Raw genomic sequence first — 9618 nt, forward strand, 5'->3', positions numbered from 1 at the left:
GTCAAACCTATCACGTGTTCTCCCTTTAGAAGCTTGTGAAGGTTCTTCATCCCCACATGTGCTAAGCGGCGATGCCACAGCCAGCCCATGCTAGTCTTAGCAATTAAGCATGCATCTAGACCGGCCTCTTCTTTTGCAAAATCAACTAAGTAAAGCTTGCCGTCTAATACACCCTTAAAAGCTAGTGAACCATCACTTCTTCTAAAGACAGACACATCTACATTTGTAAAAAGACAATTATATCCCATATTGCATAGTTGACTAACAGATAGCAAATTGTAACCAAGAGACTCAACTAAAAACACATTGGAGATAGAGTGCTCATTAGAAATTGCAATTTTACCTAACCCTTTTACCTTGCCTTGATTCCCATCACCGAATATAATTGAATCTTGGGAATCCTTATTCTTGACGTAGGAGGTGAACATCTTCTTCTCCCCCGTCATATGGTTTGTGCATCCGCTGTCGATAATCCAGCTTGAACCCCCGGATGCATAAACCTGCAAGGCAAATTTAGGCTTGGGTTTTAGGTACCCAACTCATGTTGGGTCCTACAAGGTTAGCACAAATATCCTTAGGGACCCAAATGCAAGTTTCGTCTCCCTTGCATCTTGCCCCTAATTTTCTAGCAACTATCTTCCTATCCTTTCTACAAATAGCAAAGGAAGCATTTAAAGCATGATATATTGTGGAAGGTTCATTAACTTTCCTAGGAACATCAACAACATTTCTCCTAGGCATATTATGAACAACATTTCTCCTACTAACATTTCTATCATGCACATAGGAAGAACTAGAAGCAAACATGGCATGAGAATCAAAAGCATTATATGCATTATAACTCCGATAAGCATTTCTAGATTGTCTCTTATCATGATACAAAAAGGCATAGTTCTTTTTAGCACTACTAGCCATAGGGGCCTTCCCTTTCTCCTTGGCGGGAATGGGAGCCTTATGGCTTGTTAAGTTCTTGGCTTCTCTCTTGAAGCCAAGTCCATCCTTAATTGAGGGGTGTCTTCCAACCGTGTAGGCATCCCTAGCAAATTTTAGTTTCTCAAAATCACTTTTGCTAGTCTTAAGTTGGACATTAAAACTAGCTATCTCTTCATTTAATTTAGAAATGCAAGCTAGGTGTTCACTATAAGCATCAAGGTTAATATCTTTACACCTAGTGCACGTTACAACATTTTCTACACAAGAGGTAGATTTACTAGCAATCTCTAACTTAGCATTCAAATCATCATTAATGCTCCTTAATTTAGAGATTGTCTCATGGCAAGAAGATAATTCACAAGAAAGCATTTCATTTCTTTTAACTTCTAGAGCATGAGATCGTTGAGCTTCTACAAATTTATCATGTTCTTCATACAACAAATCCTCTTGCTTTTCTAAAAGCATATTCTTATCATTCAAGGCATCAATCAACTCATTAATTTTGTCTACCTTGGTTCTGTCTAGGCCCTTAAACAAACATGAGTAATCTACTTCATCCTCATCACTAGATTCGTCCTCACTTGAAGAAGCATAGGTAGAGTTCCGAGTACTTACCTTCTTCTCCCTTGCCATAAGGCATGTGTGACGCTCGTTGGGGAAGAGGGCTGATTTGTTGAAGGCGGTGGCGGCGAGTCCCTCATTGTCGGAGTCGGAAGAGGAGCAATCCGAGTCCCACTCCTTTCCTAGATGTGCCTCGCCCTTGGCCTTCTTGTAATTTTTCTTCTTCTCCCTCTTGCTCCCGTGTTCCTGGTCACTTTCATTATCGGGATAGTTAGCAATAAAATGACCAATCTTACCGCATTTGAAGCATGAGCGTTTCCCCTTTGTCTTGGTCTTGCTTGGCTGCCCCTTGTGACCCTTTAGCACCGTTTTGAAGCGTTTGATGATGAGAGCCATCTCTTCATCATTAAGTCCGGCCGCCTCAATTTGTGCCACCTTGCTAGGTAGCGCCTCCTTGCTTCTTGTTGCTTTGAGAGCAAGAGGTTGCGGCTCGTTGATCGGTCCATTCAAGGCGTCGTCCACGTACCTTGCTTCCTTAATCATCATTCGCCCGCTGACGAATTTTCCTAGGACTTCTTCGGGCGACATTTTGGTGTACCTGGGATTCTCACGAATATTATTCACCAAATGAGGATCAAGAATGGTAAAGGACCTTAGTAATAGTCGGACGACGTCATGGTCCGTCCATCGCGTGCTTCCATAGCTCCTTATTTTGTTGATAAGGGTCTTGAGCCGGTTGTATGTTTGGGTTGGCTCCTCGCCCCTTATCATTGCAAACCTTCCAAGCTCGCCCTCCACCAACTCCATTTTAGTGAGCATGGTGATGTCGTTTCCCTCGTGAGAAATCTTGAGGGTGTCCCATATCTGCTTGGCATTGTCCAAGCCGCTCACCTTATTGTACTCGTCCCTGCACAAAGAGGCTAGCAACACAGTAGTAGCTTGTGCATTTTTATGAATCTGCTCATTAATAAACATAGGGCTATCCGAGCTATCAAATTTCATTCCATTCTCTACAATCTCCCATATGCTTGGATGGAGAGAGAATAAATGACTACGCATTTTGTGACTCCAAAATCCGTAGTCCTCCCCATCAAAGTGTGGAGGTTTGCCAAGAGGAATGGAAAGCAAATGCGAATTCGAACTATGTGGAATACGAGAATAATCAAATGAAAAGTTCGAATTGACCGTCTTCATGTAGTCGTTGTCGTCGTCCTTTTGGGAAGAAGAGGATTCGTCGCTGTCGTAGTACACGATCTCCTTGATGCGCCTTGTCTTCTTCTTCTTCCCATCTTTGCGCTTGTGGCTTGAGCCCAAGTCGGTAGACTTGTCATTCTTTGGCTCGTTGAAGATAGACTCCTTTTCGTTGTTGTCGACCACCATCCCCTTTCCCTTAGGATCCATCTCTTCGGGCGATTAGTCCCTTCTTGAAGAGAACGACTCTGATACCAATTGAGAGCACCTAGAGGGGGGGGTGAATAGGTGATCCTGTGAAACTTAAACTTATAGCCACAAAAACTTGTTAAGTGTTAGCACAATAAACGCCAAGTGGCTAGAGAGGAGTCTCAACAAAACACAATACCACAAGAGATCAAACACAGAGATGACACAGTGGTTTATCCCGTGGTTCGGCCAAGACCAACGCTTGCCTATTCCACGTTGTGGCGTCCCAATGGACGAGGGTTGCAATCAACCCCTCTCAAGTGGTCCAAAGACCAACTTGAATACCACGGTGTTTTGCTTTGCCTTTCAATATCCCGTTTGCGAGGAATCTCCACAACTTGGAGCCTCTCGCCCTTACACTTGAGATTCACAAAGAAATACGGAGTAAGGGAGGGATTAGCAACACACACAAATCCACAGTAAAATGTGCACACACACGGCCAAGAATCGAGCTCAAAAGACTATCTCAAAGTTCTCACTAGAACGGAGCTCGAATCACTGAGACTGACAAACGAATGCGCAAAGACTGAGTGTGGATGATCAAGAATGCTCTAAGGTTGCTTGGGCTTCTCCTCCATGCGCCTAGGGGTCCCTTTTATAGCCCCAAGGCAGCTAGGAGCCGTTGAGAGCAAATCTGGAAGGCCAATCTTGCCTTCTGTCGTCGGGTGCACCGGACAGTCCGGTGCACACCGGACACTGTCCGGTGCCCGATTTCCTTCTTAAAATGGTGCGGCCGACCGTTGCAGATCTGGGAGCCATTGGCACACCGGACAGTCCGGTGCCCCCTTCCGACCGTTGGCCCGGCCACGTGTCGCGCGCAGATTCTGCAGCCGACCGTTGGCCCGGTCGACCGTTGGCCCGGCCGACCGTTGGCTCACCGGACAGTCCGGTGCACACCGGACAGTCCGGTGAATTTTAGCCGTACGCCGTCGGCGAATTCCCGAGAGCGGCCACTTCACGCCGAGTCAGCCTGGCGCACCGGACACTGTCCGGTGCACCACCGGACAGTCCGGTGTGCCAGACTGAGCTGAGTCTTGGCTGTACACAGCCAAGCCTTTTTCACCTCTTTTCTTTTCTTCTTCTTTCTGTTTCTAACACTTAGACAAGTATATTAGTACACAAAACCAATGTACTAAGGCTTAGAAACATACCTTTACTCTTGATTTGCACTTTGTCCATCCATGAGCATAAATTCACATTTAAGCACTTGTGTTGGCACTCAATCAACAAAATACTTAGAAATGGCCCAAGGGCACATTTCCCTTTCACTTCTTCAATTGATCAAAGCTGTCTTGGCATTTCTCATCCCACTTAAATTCTCTTCCTTTCTCCAGAAGCGAGGTCATAGGCTTGGCAATCTTAGAGAATCCTTCAATAAATCTCCGATAATATCCTGCAAGCCCCAAGAAACTCTGAATCTCAGTGACGGTAGTGGGCACGCTCCATTCCATTATCTCCTTCACTTTAGCAGGATCCACTGTTATTCCTCCATTAGAAATGATATATCCAAGAAATGGCACCTCACCAATCCAAAACTCGCATTTGGTATACTTGGTGTAGAGTTGATTATCTCGTAGCTTTTGTAGCACCAATATCAGATGTTCCACATGATCACTATCACTCTTAGAATAAAAAAAATATCGTCGATGAGAACCACGACAAATCTATCCAGATCACGAACACTTTATTCTTCAGATCCATAAAATAGGCTGGTGCATTAGTTAGTCCAAATGACATAACGGTGAACTCATACAAACCATATCGGGTCGAGAAATCCGTCTTGGGAATATCCGATGGCCTAATCTTCATTTGATGGTATCCCGATCGGAGATCAATCTTCGAGAATACCCTAGCATCTATCATCTGATCAAATAAATCCTTAATGCGGGGTAACGAGTACTTATTCTTGATGGTAACATCATTAAGTGCTATATAGTCCACACACATCCGTTGTGAACCATCTTTCTTCTGTACAAACAGTACCGGTGCTATCCAAGGTGAGGAACTCGAACGAATGCACCCAACCTCTTGTAATTCCGCTAATTGCTTCTTAAGTCCCTTTAATTCTTCTAAGGACATCATGTATAGCCGTTTAGAAATAGGGGCAGTCCCAGGTAAGGGATCAATGACAAACTCAACTTCCGTATCTAGTGGCATCCCTAGTAACTCCTCTGGAAAGACATCCGGAAAATCCTTAACCACATGGATGTTGTCATCAACAAACTTCCCATCGACTAAGCATGCCGCTAGTTTGGTGGCGGTAGTTACTGCAATTCTAACTTCAAATCTTTCTCCTTTGGAACTGGTGAGTTCTATGGTTCCTTTAGCACAGTGTATAAACCGCCTTTACCTTTCTTAACCACGACATACCAAGGATCACATCTATAGTGTTCTCTTCTAACACTATAGGGGTAGCCCATCTGGGTTAGAAACATAGGGTACGAAAGAAAGGATTGTAGACAAGGCATGTAATTATGAAGCATGTCACTTTGGGGGATTTATTAGCTAAGTGTGTTGCTTACTAAAGCAATTCATTACCTTATGGTGGTACATGCTAAGATGTCCGTCTATACTATTTCAATCAATCAAAGAAGCAAATCAGGCATTGATCATCAGAACAATCAACCACCATTTTTAATAGAGAAAATAATTTTAATTTTTGTCTTAGGTCTCCTATCTCTTAAAAAGGTCATAAATGTAGGATTCCAAGGTGTGAAATCCATCTTGTCTTAGAGTAGTAAAGGTAAGAATAATCAGAGTAGAGTAGCACAAGGTGAGACAGGTTCAAGATAAGGTAAGTTGGAATGAATCAGAGTAAGATAAGTAGATAAGGGTTTTGTCCATTTCTATCTAGGTTTCGTCCTACAGTCAACATTTCCTCTGATACCACTTCTGTCACACCCGGATTTAAGGGACAAAGCCGGGTGCATCTCATACATGCGCCAAAGAAGACAACATATATAATAACAGAGTGTATAGAGATAAATGTCATAATATAATCAGAGTACTTTATTACATAGCAGAAGTCTTACAAAATAAGAGATAAATATCGCAGGATCTAAAATCTATCCTTGGCGCCAGAAAGCTGACTGGGAGACGCCACCTAGATCAAGTCGAAAGCCTCAGAGTTAGGCGGCTCCTCTTCGATCACCTGTTCTTCTCCTGTGGGGGGGTGAGACAACAAGAGTGAGCTCACATACGTTCATAGCTCAACAAGTCGTGGGGAATAATGTGCATGAACTCGCCAAAGGTGGGAGTTCATGAAGTGTAAGGCCGATCAATGAAATAGAGGCTGAAGCTGAGCATTGCTTTTATAAGTTGGTCAAAATTTTATTAGCAATTACTAAGTGTAAGTAAATACCAAACCTTAATAATAATAAAGAAAGTAATAGTAAAATAATCCCAAATGCGATGCAAATGTCAAATTAAATTTAAGTTCCATAAATTAATCATGTGAGGGTCCGAGCTGCTCATGACCGTGAGCACGGCTAGTATACCAGTTTTACACTCTGCAGAGGTTGCACATCTTTACCCACAAGTCATGTTACCCATCTGCCAAGAGATGGTCAATCCCATACACCTCTACCGAGGAGGCGAGGCAGGGTAACACTAAGAGGCCTTTACAAAGTTCCACTAGCTTCAGAAAACCCGCTACAGTTTATAGGAAGCTCCAATGCAGGGTTCTTGCCTGACCGCCATCGCAGCAAAATCAACCAAGGACCTCCCTACACTGACCACTCCCCTACTGCCCTTGCCCCTTTCGGGTAAGGAAGACCTCCACTAGCTTTCCTAGTTAATCAGCCAAGGGCGTCCCATTATACCCTTGTGGTAGCACTGTTTTCCCGGGTGGTCGCTCCATGTTCCCATTAACATAATGATCTTAACATGAACAGTAATAATAAAAGAGAATAAAAGAGTAATTATGAATAAAGTATCTTCATACCCAAATCCACATAAAACAATAGCAGGTACTACCCAAAGAAATATTTCAGTGGTAAACAAGGTATAAAGATATCCAAAACTAGGGTAACCTATTGGGTCCCATCAAAATTATCCTATGCAGATCATTATAATTAATAAGAACATGGCTGGGAAAAAGTAAGTGATCAAGGGCACAACTTGCCTTCAATGAGCTCCTGCTCAGCTACTTCTACTTGCTGAACCTCAGATTCCACAGTGGCTTGCTCGTCTACTCGCATCAACACAATACAAACATAGTATAGCATAAATTAACATCACATCAAACATGCAAATAAAATATACAGTAAAAATCTAAAGATTAAAATGAGATCATAGGAACTGGAATTAATAATTTTGGAGTTATAGATTTTAAATTATGAATTTCCTAAGGTTTAATGTGATTAAAATAGGATTAAATGAGAAATTAATTTTCTTACTGGTTTCATGTCAAAACAGAGACACTAATGTATAGACAATAATATTACAAAAATTTAGGAACTGGAATGGACCAATTTGGAGTTCATATGCATTTTCTATGATTTATACAAATTCTAGGGTTTATTTTCATATTAAAATCCAATTTCCAATTCATTTAATCAATTTAACTCTGTACTGGACTGGGCCTCAATTCCTGGAAAGTCCAGGGGTCTCGGGGTAACATTTCATATGACTCAGGCACTACAGAGGTGGACGGCGGGTTTATTATTAAATTGTCCAGGGACTCTTATGCAAAGTGCGCAAGCGAAGGGGTATAGTTAGATCTCGGCCGCTGGATTAGCAGCAGGCGGTACATATTAGATCGTATATCCGGTGAATCGGTACGCGATCCCGTCCCCAGGATCTGGAATCGACGGCACATATTTTATTTACCCCAAAGTCACTTGATCCGCCCGATCGGATCTGAACGGATCAGATTTCTTGACCTAAGCGTTACACCCCAGGGTTCCATCGTAGCCGATCAGAGGGCATCCAACGGTTCTAAACACCCTTCTCCCATCATCGCACCAGGGCCGTCTATTAAGGGATCTACGGTCCTGGCACGCCATCGTCCTCGAGCTCCCGCGTTACGGCCGCGCACCTAGAGCCACGACGGCGCTCACTACCGGCGGACATCAACCCCGCGCTCCCGCTCCCCCATTTCCCAATTTGTCGCCGCTACACAATGCGCGATGCACAACGAGGACAAGGATGGGCTTGTTACCGGTGATTGATGCCACGGCGACGCTGGCCGCGACGAAGAGCGGACCGCGGCGGAGAATCGAAGTTCGATGAGCAATTGCGCCTTGCTCGGCGACCGATCTCACCCGCGGACGACACGCCACCCGCCCAGAAGGCCCACGGACGCTCCTAGACTAATTCCTGGGGTCCCAACGCCGGTGACCACTTGATTTGGATGTGGCGGCAGGCTTAGTCCTCACGGCAGAGAGGAATTCTCGGCGGCGAGGAGGCACTAGTGGATTGGATGGCGGGGCATGGTCAAAGGGTCTCGAGTAGTCGGGTTATATACCCAGGGCGAGGTGGAGGAGGTCGTCGGCTTGAGCCCAGGTGTGCCGCCGCGCATTCCGTGCGGTTTGTTACAACGGTGGGCGTCGGGATGACAAGTGGGGCCCTAATGACAGCGAGAAGACTGGGTCGTTACGTGGGCGCGAGTAGCGGCGCTGAGCTGGTCCCACAAGTCGGTGTAAGATAAGGAGCAAGCAGGCGTGCGTGTGACCGACGAGCGGGGCCCACATGTCGGCGCAGAGGTCAGCTGGGCCGTGCGCGCGATGGCGAAATGGCGAGATGGGCCGAAATCCCCGCCGCCGGCCCACCAGCGACCCCTTCTCTTTTCCTTTTCTTTTTCTGATTTTCTTTCTCTCTCCTCTATTTAAATTTTGAATTCAAATTTAAATTCAAGCTTGTGCTACATTAATCCCTTTCACTTCTGTGAAATTAAAAATACCAGTTTTTTAAATATATAATTATATTATTTATATTTTTATATCCTTTCTCTTCTTCTCATTTTCAAAACCCTAATTTTAATTTTAGGTTTTAATTCAACTTCTAGTCATTATTATATTATTATCATTAACATTATTATTTTATTTAATGCACAAACATATAAACTCCAGCATGATGCATTTTTTTATCATTTGTTTGACTTAATCTCTAAATTGTGTGTGTGCTCTTTTCTTATGATGCAAATGAGGCACATAAAATGAGGAGATATAATATATCCTTTGTATATAAATTTGAGTATTACAAGAAGCAAAGGTTCCTCATGGCTAGAAGAAATTAACCGGCCCCACACAGACAGCATCTGCCTTTGTATCAATAAGCAAGATATACTTTGCCACCTTTCGGGCCATGCATGCACCATGTCTCTCCTCCCTATAAAGTGAGTTTAGTGACGGAGACGACGAAGACGAACAGACAGCTCACTCCACCAGGAATCCCATGTCCCTTGGCCATATATATGGGCATATGTGTGAAACGACGAATGAGGCTCTAGAGAGACTCTAGTGCTAGAAACGCGGTGCAAAAATCTAGTCACTATAGTAGCTAGAAACGGCAGAAATCTAGTCAGAAAGCCGCGGGCAAAAAAGTGGACCGGCGATTCCACCATCGCCGGCCGCCCGCCCCATGGATCAGGTGGTGGGCACTTGCTCCTCACGTACGTGCCCAGCACATGACTGGCCGGCGGTCGAACCAGTCTTTATAAGCTCCGATGACTTGCGCGGTGAA

Source organism: Zea mays, chromosome 7 (genome assembly GCF_902167145.1).
Source record: "Zea mays cultivar B73 chromosome 7, Zm-B73-REFERENCE-NAM-5.0, whole genome shotgun sequence".
NCBI lineage: Eukaryota > Viridiplantae > Streptophyta > Magnoliopsida > Poales > Poaceae > Zea > Zea mays.